This window comes from Mytilus edulis, chromosome 11, assembly GCF_963676685.1.
Source record: "Mytilus edulis chromosome 11, xbMytEdul2.2, whole genome shotgun sequence".
NCBI classification, from domain to species: domain Eukaryota; kingdom Metazoa; phylum Mollusca; class Bivalvia; order Mytilida; family Mytilidae; genus Mytilus; species Mytilus edulis.
The window spans coordinates 63,981,682-63,998,721 of record NC_092354.1 but is presented as its reverse complement, the minus strand read 5'-3'; the positions used below and the strand labels follow the sequence as shown (position 1 = coordinate 63,998,721).

General features: G+C 31.2%; 1 pseudogene; it reads right to left on the bottom strand.

Annotated features, from left to right (window-relative positions):
• The window catches only part of LOC139494478 (scavenger receptor cysteine-rich domain-containing protein DMBT1-like), a 53,472-nt pseudogene that overhangs the window by 24,345 nt on the left and 12,087 nt on the right, over window positions 1–17,040 (bottom strand).

The window sequence follows — 17,040 nt, the reverse complement described above, 5'->3', positions numbered from 1 at the left end:
ATATTGTTTTGTTATTTTATGTTTCTCTATTTATAATATATACCAGCTTTGATAAGTGTTTAGTATGAATTAGTTAATTGTAAAAAAAAAATCCGTTCTCCATTTTTACTGTATACCTTACAACACAACTATTTTCTTTTACCTGTGTACAATATTTTATTTGGCGACAAGGTTATTAGTTCAAGGTTATGGTTCACTTTCTGTAATTATTTAACATTTCCCAGCTGTATACTACTGTTGCTTTTATCTATTTTGAATTTTACATTGTGTCATAGATCAAATTTATTCGTTCAGTGTATTTTCACTTGTGTGTATATGTCTTTTGATTGAGTTAAGCCATTTCAATTGATATTTAGTGTGTATTTCTATGTTGTGATGTAACACTATTGTTTCGGGAAAGGGTGAAGGTTGGTTTCCTTTAAAACGTTTAAACCCGCTGCATTTGTTTGCACCTGTCCTAAGTTAGAAACTTAATGTTCAGTAGTTGTCGTTTGTTGATGTGGTTCATGAGTGTTTCTCGTTTGTCATTTTTTTTATATAGTTAGACCGTTGGTTTTCCCGTTTGAATGGTTAAACACTAGTTATTTTTTGAGCCCTTTATAGCGTACTGTTTGGTGTGAGCCAATGCTCCGTGTTGAAGACCGTTCCTTGACCTATAATGATTTTTCTTTTACAAATTGTCACTTGGATGGAGAGTTGTCTCATTGACACTCATAACACATCTTCTTATATCTACATAAAACGACTAGCTAATTCAAGGAAAAGAGACACATGAATGTATTACATGATCAAAATTATAGTTGGACAAACAAATATTACACATTTTAATTCGAGTTAACTTACGACAAGAAACACTTGCGTCTTCTCTATGTTTACAATTATGGTGGTTCCATCCATTTGATGAGCACTGGGATAAGTCACTTTCATACCCATTACAGGATAAATCATCCAACATAATAGATCCATACCCTTGACCAAAGGCAGCATTTCCATATGCTGTAACGCTTCTACATGTAAAATAGTAAATCAGTAAAATTTATTTTTAATTGATAAAAATTTGCTTAATTGAACAAATAGTGTTTATTAAAATGTTTTCCCTAGGATTATATTCCTAAACTCTAATTGACAAAACATTTCGGAATTTTTGATTGCTGTGTGTTTGTTTTTTCTACTTTGGCTAAAGGTATAGGGGGAAGGTTGAGTTCTCACAAAATATGTTTAACTCGTGCATTCTTTTTGCGCCTGTCCAAAGTCAAGAGCCTCTGGCCTTATTCATGTATGATTTTTAATTTTAGTTCATTTATATATTTTGGAGTTCAGTATTATGACCATTATCACTGAACTTATACACATTTTTGTATAAGGGGCCAGCTGAAGCACGCCTCTGGGTGCGGGATTTTCTCGCTGTGTTGAAGACCCCTTGGTGGATATCGGCTGTTTACTTCTCTTTGGTCGGTTTGTTGTCTCTTTTGCAAATCCCCATTTCCATTCTCAATTTAATGTACATTTGAATATAAAAATATTGTGACAAATTGTGACTTAGAGGGGAGTTGTCTCATTGGCACTCATTCCACATCTTTTTATATATAAATAAGTATGTATCGGGCCTATTAATTTCTAATCATCATTTGTATCGTAATCAAGTTTTCGTCGTTCAACAAACTGTGGATATTAAGATGAAATTTGTTTTCGCTTTTTGTCATCTATTCCTACCCATGCAGTTGTAAACTTGTATACAGTGGTTTAACTTAGACTACAAACAAAATACCAAACCAAAATATGTTATAACATATACAATGATCGCCTAAGTTTAATAATAGTACTTCACTTAATTTTGAAAACAAATTCAGACGTTTTGCCGATTAATATCATCCTGTCAGTAGCCAGTGTTGCCGTATTGCTAGATACAGGAAATGGTAGTTAACCGATATTCAGATCTTGTAAATCGATTAGACATATACATAGACAAATCAAGGTAACACACGACAATAGAGGGAATCATGTGTACCAAAATAGAGCGAGGACGGTTGCGTCGACCAGGATTGATATCATACTTTGCCATCAACACTCACCATGCGAATTCACACTTAGTCAAATTGTCACAATCGTGACATAACCTATAAAATTTTAGATCAGACGACTATGCTGGTATCTTATTATCTAAGACCGCGAACATATTTCGCTAGTGAGTTGAGATACGGACGCATTGATTGGTCAATCGATTCGTGGTTTTGGCTGTAAAACTTATGAAGTGTCGATTTCTGTCGGTCTTCTTAATCACTCTGTAAGTTTTATGTAAGAAGCATACCCCTATCAATTCATACTGTAAATTGTGACCTTACACGAGCGTAAAATATTAGATGAGGTATTTAAACGCATTACAACGACGCACATGTAATATTGTACTGCCATATTAAAGGTTTCTCAAAAGTATTAAAGAAGGTTATTTTAAAGCTTCTGTTGTATAAACGTTAACACTAGCATACGATTTATCATATACAAAACATTTCAAATTTGCTTTGTGTTGCATGTGTTTCATTTAAATGTTACTATAATTAGAACAACGAGATCAAATATTGTTTATAATATGACTGAAAATTCTTTCTCAAACATCATAACAATAACGACTTCAAATAAATCAGAAATACCCAAATATCTTTCAAGAGTAAGAGTAGTTAGATTGAATTACCCATATCTATTGTACCCTAACATTGCACATATTACTCTAGCGTCCTTTATATCAAAGCTGTCATCACAAATTGTTCCCCAGGCTCCATTGTGGTATAATTCAACACGTCCTTCCCAATAATAGTTACCACCAACCAGCCTTACATCTACAAAATTAATAAGAATAAGAATAAGAATTTATTAGTTAAAATACCCCATATCATTTGTTCTTCTATAATCCTGTATTCTGTCGATATCTATATTTCGGCATTACATGATATCATGTTTTTTTCTCTGACTGTTTATAAAAATAATTTCAACGGATATGTATTGATGGATATTTTAGTTTAAGTCACAAGTTAGTTACTGGTTAGCCTCTTAAAAATATTTTTTACACTTCCACATTCTGTATGTGTCTGTCCCATGTCAGAATCCTGTATTTCCGTAGTTATCGTTGTTTCTGTTAAATCATATTTATTTTTTCGTTTATTGTTTTGTATTTCAATCAGAGTACCGTTTCACAAAGCCATCGTAAATCTACGTGTCATCGTAAGTCCATCGTAACGAAATCGTAGGTTTTACGGCCGTTTCACAAAGCCGTCGTTAGTTAAGATGATCGTAAATAATACATATATCCTGACGTAACTTACTACTGCAATACACAGTCGTATCTCGATATAAGTTTTTAGGCGAATAAGAATTAAACCATCCAAATCTAGTACGATGGCTGCAGCATTCAGTATTCTTCATCAAGATACCGCAAATGTCACAAGACGAATAATAATCTTCAATATATGAACTACACTTTCTTCGTTTGTTCCCATTGAAAATAACATTGGCAATAGATGGAACCAGATATAAAACAAGATACTTACTCCTGAAACGCAGGTTTTATTAGCTTTGCGTTACTACGATTAGAAGGGGGGTGGTAGTGGGGTGATGTTCCTATCAGAACTGGTCGACTAACATGGCGTTAGTAAGGCAAGTGCTAGTACGTGTTACAAATCTCAACGTTAGGTATTTTGAATCACTTTCCGTCTAAACAAATAACTAAATGGGCTTTCTATCACGTCCGCATTCTGTACCTTTTTATAATTTTATTACTACAGGCACAGTTGTAATCGACAAAACGTTTAAAGAAGGATGTTTTATTCCAATTAATTAATTAAAAGAGCACACAATAAGCATATTCGACAATATTAATAATACATTTTATTTTACAAATTATATACCAACGCAATAATTGATAAGAAGTTATAATAGCATATACACATTACAACGACATAGTTTTAACTAGATAGTATTTTTGTTTCTACTTTTTTGGAAGTAAAATAACTCTGTCTTTGCTACGCATCTACATTAGAGAAAAAAATATAAAAACTACATATTGAATATGCCCTGTGAACTGTCTGCATGCATAAAGATAGGATTGCATATGTTCCAGACCATATGAGTATTTGGTCCGTATGCGTATCTCGATCGTAGTTTTTTTGCGAATATGAAAATCTAAGATGGATGCAGTGTTCTTTATTCTCAATCAAGATGCCGCAAATGTTAGAAGACGGAGAAGGTTCTTCAATTTTTAACCTACATTTTTTTCATTTGATCATTTTGATAATGAAATGGATTTTTATCCCGATATAGACTTGAAATACATCTAGTATCAATAAAATAGCATTTGCAATAGAACCAGATATAAAACATGATACAAATAGGTTCCATGCACTAACTCCTGAAACAAGGTTTTGTTAGCGTAGCGCTACTCACTACCAACGTCCGAGTAAAAAATAAATAAGATATAAATTGCAAAAACGTAGATCTCTGAAACTAAAGAAAAATAATAACAGTTGCATTATTTCATGCATCAATTGTAAATAATTAGAGGCTCCAAGGAGCCTTTGTCGCTCACCTGATATTTTTATTTAAAATTGATGCATGAAATAATGCAACCCTTAATATACATTTGCTTGAGTTTCAGAAAAATAAGTCAGAAACTGCATTTCCCCCTAAGTTCTATTTATAGCCATGTCTGCCATGTTGGTTGGCATGCAGGGTCATCGGACACACTTTTTAAACAAGTTACCATAGTAATGATTGAGGCCGAGATTGGTTAAATTTGTCGTAGTTGTTTCATGAGAGAAGATTTTTGTAAAAGATTACAAAAACTTACGACAAATTGTTAAATTTAACTTTAAAGGACAATAACTCCTTATGATGTCAATTGACAATTTTGGTAATGCTAACTTATTTGCAGATCTTACCTTGTTGAACAATAATGTTGTTTACAGTTTATTTCTATCTATAATAATATTAAAGATAATAACAAAAAACTGCAAAAGTTCCTTAAAATTACTAATTCACAGACAGCAACCCAACAACAGCTTGTCTGATTAGTTTGGAAATTTAAGATAGAACTTAGCCTGATGAACTTTTTTACCCCATGTCAGTTTTGCTCTAAATGCTTTGGTCTCAGAGATATAAACAAAAACCTGTATTTTACAACTATTTTTTTTAGCCATATCGGCTATATTTGTTGACAGGCGGGGTTATCGAACATGTAACAATATGTACATAACTTGGCTAATCTGTGTTACTATGAATTATCGTAGATATGGTCATAGTTATGAATCATTTTCCAATTTTTGCATGCGTTGTCGTTGATACATTATGACCATAGAGAGACGACAATAAGACAAACAGCAAAATACAAAATTTAAAAACACATTCTATAGCTATTAAATTCATATAAGGCAACCCTTTTGTGGGTTGGTTGTAGCATATTTATCTCATGCACTGACCTTTAAAAGAGACCACAAAAAATTTTTCTTGTAGATACTCATATAATATTATGCATCCTATACCGCTAATAGGTGCTTGAATATCAGATATTTATTTGAAATAACCCCAAATATAAGAGGTTGTGGATGAGGTTTACAGAATAAGGAATAATGTCGTTCCCCCCCCCCAAAAAAAAGAGAGAATGTAAGAAAAATGAGCATAAAATAAGAAATATGGAATAAAAGGATGCTTAAATGAAGGAAAAAAAAACATTGGAAAAAAGGCAAAATAAAAAAGCGATTACAAAATTAAAGGATTAAGACAATAACTAAACTCAGCGTTTTTTGCATACCAAATTTATTATTGATTTAAGTATATTACTTGGAATGAAATGTTGAACTGGTCCTAATCAGGTCTGGTTCGTTGATATAACCTAGGCAAATTATGTACATTCGTAATCATCATTATTTTGCTCCAAAGTCACGATCTTGCACGAGTTAAAAAATCTTGATTTACCATTTCGTCAACTATTCCAGACAAAGTTAACCTTAAATCCTTCACCTACATTGTTTCAGAAATTATAACAACTATGATAACATAGTTTGTGATAGAGTTCAGATCAAAATAACCGTTGACAACAAAAAGCTCTTCAATAGCAGAAAAACCCGGAAACAACTAGTTTATATAAATTTCATTCAATCAAAGACTTATTCTAGATTGATCACTGTTACGGTTAGAGCCGAATATTTTGAACCAAAGATGCAAAAGAACAGAAACAGTTGACGAGCTATCTGACCAAAAATGTCCTAAAAATAGCAAAATCAGTTGAAGATGCCTGGTGGTCTTAAACATTAATTTCTTTATTATTCTAAAATATATGGACAATTGAAGGGAATTGGAGAATCAAAACGTCTCTTCCGCCGGAATGATCCTTACGTCTGCAGTTTTATATTTGTAAGATCAATAATTCATTACAATTGTAAACAAAAATTTACTGCAAAGGTCTGGAAGACAAATGCTCAAGGACGGATGACATTGTTTTTTATTTTTGGGGGGTAACACATTTTTTTCACTACGAATAATTGTTAAATATATTTTAATATTCTTCAAAACAATTGATTGATAGACATTTTTTTTATATTTTGTTGGATAGTTTGACTATCAATGATAAAATCTGGTTCTGGTGATCAAATTCTTACTCTATCAGATCCCAGATTACTCTTAATGTCGGATAACTAATGGTGCTGTATATTTTATAAATCTTAATGCTCACCTTCACAGTACTATGATCTACTATTACCTCATATCACAAACTAGATACGATAAACGGCTCATATCGTATCTTGTGTTTAGAACCAACTCGTTGAACTGCATCAACAGGAATGGCTAAATGTATTGGAAGATATGCCTAAATTACGAACATATAAAAACATTAAAACTGACTACAATGTAGAGCTATACTTGAAAAGGTGTTTATCAAGACAACAACGATCAGTGATAGCCCGGATGCGAAGCGAAACTTTACATTTAGAGATCGAAAAGGGCAGATTTCGTAACGTGCCACTTGACCAACGCCTTTGTAAAAATGCAAGTCTCAATCAATAGAGGACGAATCCCATGTCTTGCTGTTTTGTGAACGCTATGAACAATTACGAACAACATTATTTAATGATATCCGAGATAAGTACAACATAGACTTAACTACGCTACCAGCGAACATCAAATTAAAACATTTATTTTGTAATTACAGCAAGCTTGTTTCTAACTTTATTTTGAACAGTTTTACCATCAGACAATCTGTGATCAACTGATAACGTGCCTTGCTATAATATGCGTGTAAATTTGAACTATACTTATTTATTTATTTTATTTTCAATAATGACACACAATGTACAGTGCATCATAAGCCTATTTGGCTGGCTGAAAATTACTTGAATATATGAATGCAATTTTTGTTATAATTCAGGTTGCACTTTAATATTAAAATATTCTATTCTATTCTATTCTATTCTATAAGTAATTTGATCTGATGTACTGCTTGTTATCCCAGATATCCAAAAAAAATACAAATAAAATAAAATATTTATATTTAAGCGTTTTTACTTTCAATCAAATTTGATAAACGGTTTCATTTGTGTAGTGCAGTGACAAATTCAAAAAGGACACATAATTTAAAGAATAAGCATATTGCGTATTGAATAGATAAGAATGGTAAAAATAATTACAGAACAATTTTTTAAGAAACGAAGATCCCCTTCTTCCTGTCCCCATCGTTGCCCCAATCCAGACCCTCACTGTGACGGATAGTTTTGTTTAATATATCTATATTTTTCTGTCTTCAAAAGGAACATTTGTACAAAGTGTTGTTAATATATGTAATGGACAATACTAGTATATACACTGAATGCCCTCTTAGCCGATGTCGTAATTTAATTTCAATGACAGAGAGCGTTTGAAAATTTCCCTCCCTGTGCAATATGTTACCGGGTATTAAACTCAAAAGGCATAACAATTTTCAGGAATACTTGCATAATTCTTTAATCGTTTTAAATTCTGTATTAACTTTATATCTATAATAAAAGTGTCATAACTTGAATATGGAAAACGGGCTAAACTTCTTTACTTGCATTAATTTTGATATAAAAATATCGTAATAATTCGCCATCCGTAATAATTATTTAATATGTTTATTTGGCATGCCATACTCGATAAAAGTGCGGACTTGAAAGAAAGCACTCTTCCGTTTTACGATATCCTTACGTAACTTGCGATCAATTTTGTATTCCTTTACGATGCCTTTTTGAAACACACGTAACGGCCGGAACGTAGAACCACACGTAAACGGATCGAAAACTGATACGATGATCGTAAGTTAGGAAGGCGTTGTGAAACAGTGGCCAGGCCGTTAGTTTTCTCGTTTTAAATGTTATTTTGATGTCAATTAACTTGCTATGTTGTATGAATTTGTACTAATTGACCAGGGCCGTACGGTGAGTGATATATAATTACGTCTACTCAGTTTAGTCTCCGGTAGAGAGATGCCAGATTGTCGATGTTATCACTTTTTTTTGCTAACCGCTTTTGGTTTTTTTCAAACCTTTTCCAAAACAATGTATCAATTATTTGCAATCTTGGAAAAAGATGGTAACTATATTGTACAAATATAATGAATTCACATGCAATTCTATTATGCCTTAAACATTATGTCATAATCTTGATATTACAAGATTACTGAAAAGAATTGAACTCTCAATTGATTTTTTAAAACCAATATAACACAAGGAAATATATCAATCTGTATATACCATATCCTCCAAGTGTATCAGACGTTGTCATTCTATACTGATAAGTAGAAGATTCATAATCTGAAAACATTTAAAATAAACCAATTATAAAAGAAAGAATTAAAATGAAACTAAAAACATGAAAATTCATTACAGTTTAAATTTTTCAAACTTTTTCTACAATTGTCCGTTTATAAATTTTAGAATTATAAAGAAACTGGGGTTTCAACTCCCATCAAACTAGCTAGATGAATTTGTCTATTTTTCGTGTCCGTTTTGGTCATATAGCTTTCAACTGTCTCTGTTTTATAGATGATCGGCTTTCAAATATTTCGACGTTCCTGATTAAGGCAAATCATAAAACGCGTTTCGGACACATGAAATAAATAACATGTTGTTTTCATTTTTTTACAGAATAATCGGTTCCAGTTACAATGTACACCCGTCGAGTTACTCATAACTATAATAATAAATCCAGTAGTATGTCACTTCTGATGACAACTAAAGGGGTAGGGATTATAGCAACGAGAAAGGCAGTTCTTACATAGACACTACACATGTATTTTACAAATTTATTGCAAGCGTAATTTATGATAAATTAACACTTAAATAAGCAAACTGTATTCAGTTGTTTATCAATAATCGGGTTTCTGCATGCTAAAATAACAGTTATACAAACATTCGTCTTTTTATATCTACATGTATAGTAGTAAACGTTGACTTTTGATGTAAATTTTTCGCTGGATAGCAATGAATTTGAATAACAACATTTTAAATTTAAATTGCCAATCAATTATCTTAATTCTAAACCAATTATCAACATGGCGAAACATGTAGAAGAATGAAATATCATCCTCTCAATTACCAATAACAATGAACTGTAAATTATACATTTTATACTTATTTGTTTCAATACAATGAGAAGTTTATTATAATAAAGAATGAAATATGGTTTATACATATTATTACAAAAAGAATAAAGATTGCACGGTTAGCATGGTTAGATCCGTAAACTTACCCTTCCGGAGCACCTGAGATCACCTCTAGTTTTTGTAGGGGTTCGTGTTGTTTATTCTTTAGTTTTCTATGTTGTGTCATGTGTACTATTGTTTTTCTGTTTGTCTTTTTCATTTTTAGCCATGGCGTTGTCAGTTTGTTTTAGATTTATGAGTTCGACTGTCCCTTTGGTATCTTTCGTCCCTCTTTTAGTAGTTTATTTTTAACATTTGTGACATTCGTCGACATCTAAATTTCTGAATTTCGCCATTCGTTGACAATAAAAGGAAATCATGTTAAATACTTACATGACTTTGGATTTCCTATTATAATAAAGAATGAAATATGGTTTATACATATTATTACAAAAAGAATAAAGATTGCACGGTTAGATCCGTAAACTTAAGTTTTTTGTAATTATGAAATTAAAAATATATCAGGATTTTTACAACTATAGTGATGAATTCCGAGTTTTTGGGGGGTATGTATATTTGCCGTACATTCGAAATTGATACTTTGCACTTGATATATTTACATAGAGTCTAATTCACATCGAGGTTGAATTGTTCTTTTTATTTATAGCTATTAAAAATCAGACATGTTACTTTCCGTTTTGAATTTCCCTTGGAGTTTAGTATTTTTGTGATGTTACTTTTTTCTTACCAGTAAATCATTCAATGTCTTTCATACATAATATATAAATATATACATATATATTTCTTCTAAAAAGTCATAGATGAAAACTTTTTTGGGGTCTCACAGTCAACCAATGTAACCCACATCAATGTAACAGTGAATTTGTATAATCAGGGATTATGTAGAATCACTAAAAGCATTAGTGATGATATATATTCCCTAAAAATGACCAGTGATTTTACATAATCACTGAAACATTTTAATAATTATTCTACAAATTCCCTCATATGATTTCAGGGATTATCAATAATTTAAAGATCCTTGTTAAATTGAATTAAATATTGTGCTTGACATTAAAAAATTGTGTATAGTGCCTAACATATTAATATATATTAATATATATTTTGCTTATCATTTAAAAAATTGTGCTTAACATTTTAATATATTGTGCCCAACATTTTAATATATTCAGGTTATCATTTAAATATATTGTGCTTAACATTTTACAATTTATGTGTATAATGATGTTTTAAAATCATTAGATTGTTTTCAAGATTACCCAGATGTATGGAGCTAAAAGTAAATGTTGATAAAAAAGGTGGTGTTTTTTTTTTCAAGGAGACGACCATCATGTAATTTTCATTTTTTTTTAATGAAAAAAAATCTGGATATCGATGATGAATCAACTACTTGGGCATAATTTTAACAAGAACAGGCAATTTTAATAAAACAAAACAATTCAACGTACAAAATGCCACTTCATGTAAGACTCTTTACAAAGCGTTAAGACTATGTCGTCCACGTAATCTTTCTATGTGTAGTTAGTTGGACTTATTTGATAAAATGGTGAAACCAATGTTACTGTACGGTTGTGAAGTATGGGGTATTGGAAATAATGACATAACTGAAAGGGTACAACTAAATTTTGTAAATTATTATTAGGTCTGAAAACATCAACACCTTCTTACATAATGTATTGGGAGCTTGGAAGACATCTTATAGACTTGGACAGAAAAATTAGATTGATCTCATTTTAGGGGAAATTGAAATTCTGGTAAATTGACGAAACTATCATATGCTTTATATAAATTGTGCTATCACATGTCTATTAATGAAAATGTGAATTTTCATTGTTAAACAGAGTAAAGACTATTTTAAATGAATGCTGTATCCCCAATGCGTGGATAACCGCAGTCATTTAGGAAATGGTTACTTTCATAATTTTCATTCAACAAGTTCAGACTTAAAGATCAGTTTGTACAAGTCTGGCATTCTCTGCTTGAAAACTTACCAAAGGCACTGCATTATAAACGTTTTAAAAAATATTTTTGGAAAAGAAGCTTGGGAACAAACTATCTTTTTTGATTTGTGTAGATTTAAGACCACATATCACAAGCTCAATATCGAACAGGATAGATCGAACAATATAGTTAGAACTAATAGACCGTGTCTTCTATGTAATAAAAATGACGCCGGTGATTAATTTCATTACATACTAGAACGTAAATACCTTGAAGAAAACAGGAAACATTGTATGTCACATTATTATTTTAAAAATGCAGATATTGTTAAATATAAACAGATTCTTAATACTAGTAAATAAAACTAATTAGTAATTTCAGTTATTATGCATAATCCCTGACGTATTTTTTAGTGATTATACATAATGCCTGAAATTTTCAGTGATTATATATAATCCCTAAACTAACCAGTGATTCTACATAATCCCTGAACATTTCAGGGATTCTACATAATCACTGTTTATACAAATTCACTGTAACCCATATACATTTGCATGATACCGAATCCTGTGGATTTAAACGTGTCATTTTCTGTTTACAAAACTTTGAATTTTTCGAAATACTAAGGATTTTCTTACCCCAGGAGTAGATTACCTTAGCCGTATTTGGCACAACTTTTTGGAATTTTGGATCCTCAATGCTCTTCAACTTTGTATTTATTTGGCTTTTTAACTATTTTGATCTGAGCGTCACTGATGAGTCTTATGTAGACGAAACGCGCGTCTGGCGTATAAAATTATAATCCTGGTATTTTTGATAACTATTGAAAACACTACTATGTTTGGTACATTCAAATACTTTGCACAGCAAACAAAAATACTTCTATAAAGAACAACAGAATAATGCATAACCTAAACTGAACATCTTACACTATCTGCAGTCATTTTTAAAAGATAGGCAACCATTGTAAAACTGTTAAGTGAAAGTATTATTTTCAAAATGTTCGTTATCTGAATCAAAAGTTTATGCTGTCAGTATAGCCTATATTTTCGGTATATTGTTTTATATGCTCACGAAACATGAGTAAGTTATATACTAACCACAGGAAATACTAGCATCTTCACTATGTGTACAGTCATTTGTGTACCATCCGTTAGATTTACACTGAGCTAAATCAGTCTCATATCCTGAACACTCTAAATTATCTAACATTATGGACCCAGAGCCTTCTCCAAATCTTGCGTTAAAATATGACGCAATGGACCTGCAACATAAACACTCGTGAATGTAAACAATGGCTACGTTCAATTCAGCGCAGTTATGTAGGACTAAAATATATTAAATATAATTCAACTTATATTATGAATCATTTTTATCACCTTATATATAAACTAGTAGAGTACATTCAATAACTTTATTTTTGTTCTGTGATGTACACCACTGGGTCGATGCCACTGCTGGTGGACGTTTCGTCCCCGAGGGTATCACCAGCCCAGTAGTCAGCACTTCGGTGTTGACATGAATATCAATAATATGATCATTTTTATAAATTTCCTGATACAAAACTTTGAATTTTTCGAAAAACTAAGGATTTTCTTGTCCCAGGAATAGGTTACCTTAGCCGTATTTGGCACAACTTTTTGGAATTTTGGATCCTTTATGCTCTTCAACTTTGTATTGTTTGGCTTTATAACTATTTTGATATGAGCGTCACTGATGAGTCTTATGTAGACAAAACGCGCGTCTGGCGTACTAAATTATAATCCTGGTACTTTTGATAACTATGTTTACTTAGTCTAAGTGTTTGTTGACTATGAAATCCAGAATTTGTATTACTTTCTTTTAATGTAAAAAAAAAACATCTTAAAAAAATAAAATAAAACTCTTTACGATTAAGTTCAAATCTGCCTAAGAATGAGTGGTGAAAATGTGACAAACAATAACCCATTTAAGTTGAAATTAAATTAATATATGTTAAAATTGTATGTAACGATGCACTAATATAACATGTACAACATTCGTTCACTTTTCTTGTTTTCGTCACTCAAGATACAGTTTGGATGAAATGCACAAGAAATTAACAATTACGGAGAGCTAAATCCGTTATTTGCTATCATTCTATCCAAAAGTTATCTAGATATTTCTCAAATTACAAGAAACGCAGAACCGAAGGACCTACCATTTCTAAATCGCGATGACTTCAATTAGAAGGATTAGGTCAATGGATTTTTTCTGCCATGGTTTGAAATTTATCGAAATTGCATGATGCCTACAAGAACTGACAGTTAACTACTGTAGCTCTTTAACTAGTCAACTTTAAAATAAATTAAGCGTCTTTATACAATGGACCAATTCATGAATGTCTTGCCTAGACATTTAAGTATATAACGAGGGAGGAATCTGAATTTCTTAAATGATAAATAATTGCTAGAAATATTCCATACATTTATTGGATCGAATGATCTTACTTGGAAATACTAAAAAGGTGTTCCCTACACAAGTTCAACAAATCATTGCAATTGGTAAAATATAACTAACATTTTATTTCAAAAGCAATCCAACAAACGAATTTACTATTGTTAGTCAACTTCTAAACTAATTATTCACGTTCTTTTATACTTCCATTACTACCTACAGGAATCAGCATAAATACCCCACGATATTGTTACTTGTACTTGTTTCCCTAATGAACAGTCATAAATGTTGATCACCAGCTTTCAACGGCGTAAAATTTGACCTAAAAAATTGTGTTTAGTAGTTCCTGATATTTTATGACAAAGCGTTGTGCAGAAATGTTATATGTTCTTGGGGAACACACGCGCGATTTAAGTTTCATAAATAATATTTTTAAGCGTAATTTTGACGAAAATCATTTGGTGTACACTGACAAGAAAAGTCAAAGTGTGTTATTAATTTTACACAGGTACATGACTGTGTAAGCATAACAATGATATGTTTCACATACTGCTCAACACAGCCTCAACATTTGAAAACTATTCAACTGTATACCAAACTATTTACTTATTAAAAAAGATAATCTTATGTTTCAATAATAATAGCGAACACAACCTATGCGTTTTTTTCAAAGTTTATCAAAGTTGCAAAAAATAGTTTTGCTTTTTCCCTATCAAATTTGTGATTACAGTTATCAAAACTGGAAAATGACCACGACGAACTAACGAATTGAACAATAGAAAAAAGTCTTGATTAAAACAAGTATACCAAAAGAGAATCACCCTATGTGATATGAAACTGGATTGCTTCTTTAAATGAAATCAATGTCTTTATAATCTCATTGCTGAAGAATAACTAAATTATCCAAGAGGCTCATTTTAATCGTTTTTCAGAAAACCATATTTTAATAGATATTGGAAAAAGATATGTTGTGAGATATTAGATTAGATATTTTGAGTGAAAATAATTCAAGGCTTTTGCATTATGTTCAAAATGTCAAAATCGATATCAAATTACGTAATCATGGTGATGTAAATTTTGTGCTGTTTCATTCAATTTTAAAGTTTAAATTAATTGACTGACTTTATTTGTAGAATGAACGTTAAAATGACGTAGCTAAATAATTTACCCATATCTGCTGTATCCTAACATAGAACAAATAACTTGAGCGTCTTGTCTATCGAACTGGTCATCACAGATAGTTCCCCATTGACCTCCGTGGTACACCTCTACACGCCCTTCCCAATTATAATAACCACTAACAAGTCTGATCGCTGAAATAAACACATATGCATATTATGATAAATCAACTTTGAAACTGAACGTTTTCTTTAATGCCTAGGGTCTAGTCTTCTATTATACTACTAAAGGCAGAGATCGAATCATTGAGCCGCTACTCCTATGAAAATATAAAAAGTTGGAAATATTTGTGATATAACGTATAAATGTAGTTTTTGTACTTCCTAAATGTGTCTTTTTTGTTTGAAACAATCTTATTTCCACAGAAAACGCCATTTTCTTTAAAGAATATACCCAAATTCAGAGACCGTTATTGATCAGTGTCGTATACACTTTCGCGCATTCTCAGTCGACGTACTCTTACTTCCTTGGGTTAAAAAAATCAATAAGTGAGCTAATAGGAGATAATGGGGAAATAATGTCGGATCAAGAGAAACTTGTAAACAAGATAAAAGATTATTATGAAAACTTGTATAATAAAAAAGTTTTAAATAAAGATTTAACAGGAGAATATATCAACGATACAAAATTAGAAAATAGAGTTGATGAAAATGATAAACTAATATGCGATGGGAAAATTACAATGGAGGAATGCACACATGGTATCTTTAAAATGAAATTAAATAAATCTCTAGGTCTTGATGGACTTACGGTAGAATTTTATAGATTTTTTTGGAATAAACTTAAATCACTACTGGTAAATGTCTTAAATACAGGATACGATAGAAACAGTCTTTTATATTCACAACGTACTAGTATATTAACCTTGATATTCAAAAAGAGTAATCCTTTACTATTGGAAAACTATCGCATAATATCCCTTCTTAATAAAGATTTTAAAATTTTGTAATATGTTCTTGCGCAACGCTTAAAAAGGGTGCTTCCAAAAATTATAAATAAGGATCAAACCGGTTATGTTAAAAATAGATTCATTGGGTTTAATCTGAGATAAATCCAAGATGTAATAGACTACTCAGAAACATACGAAACTGAGGGAGCAATTGTTTTTGTGGATTTTACAAAAGCATTTGATTCGTTAGAATGGGATTTTATGCTTGGAACTTTAAAAACATTTTGGGTTTAATGAATCCTTTATTTAGTGGGTTGAAACTATGTATACGATGTTCAAACATGTGTCATGAACAATACAATGGGTGGGTATCAGAAAATGTCAAAATATCACGGGGAATCCGACAAGGCTGTCCTTTATCAGCGTTATTGTTTGTTATGGCTGTTGAAATTATGGCTCCTAAGTTGAGGAATAGCAACGAAGTAAAAGGAATCACTATTAAGCTAGATGGGAAAAGTCACAGCATTAAAATTTCCCAACTAGCAGATGACACAATATTCTTTTGCAAAGATAAAAACGATGTTATATTTGCAATGAATATAATAGAAATTCTTAGCTCGTTTTCAGGTTTATTGGTAAATAGAAATAAAACAGAAGGATTATGGATCGGGAAATTGAAATCATGTAAAGATAAAATTGCGGGGATTAATTGGGGAGATAAACCTATTAAAGCATTAGGGGTGTTTTTTGGACATGATAAAGAGGAATGCAAAAAAATAAATTGGGATTGTAAAATAGAGAAAACGATGAAATTGTTCAAGACATGGGAAAAAAGGAATCATTCAATTTAAGGGAAAATAATAAATATTAAAGCAGTAATTTTACCTTTATTTACATTCTTGGGAAGTGTTTGCTTAACTCATGAAAATTATCTTAAAGAACTAGAAACACGAAG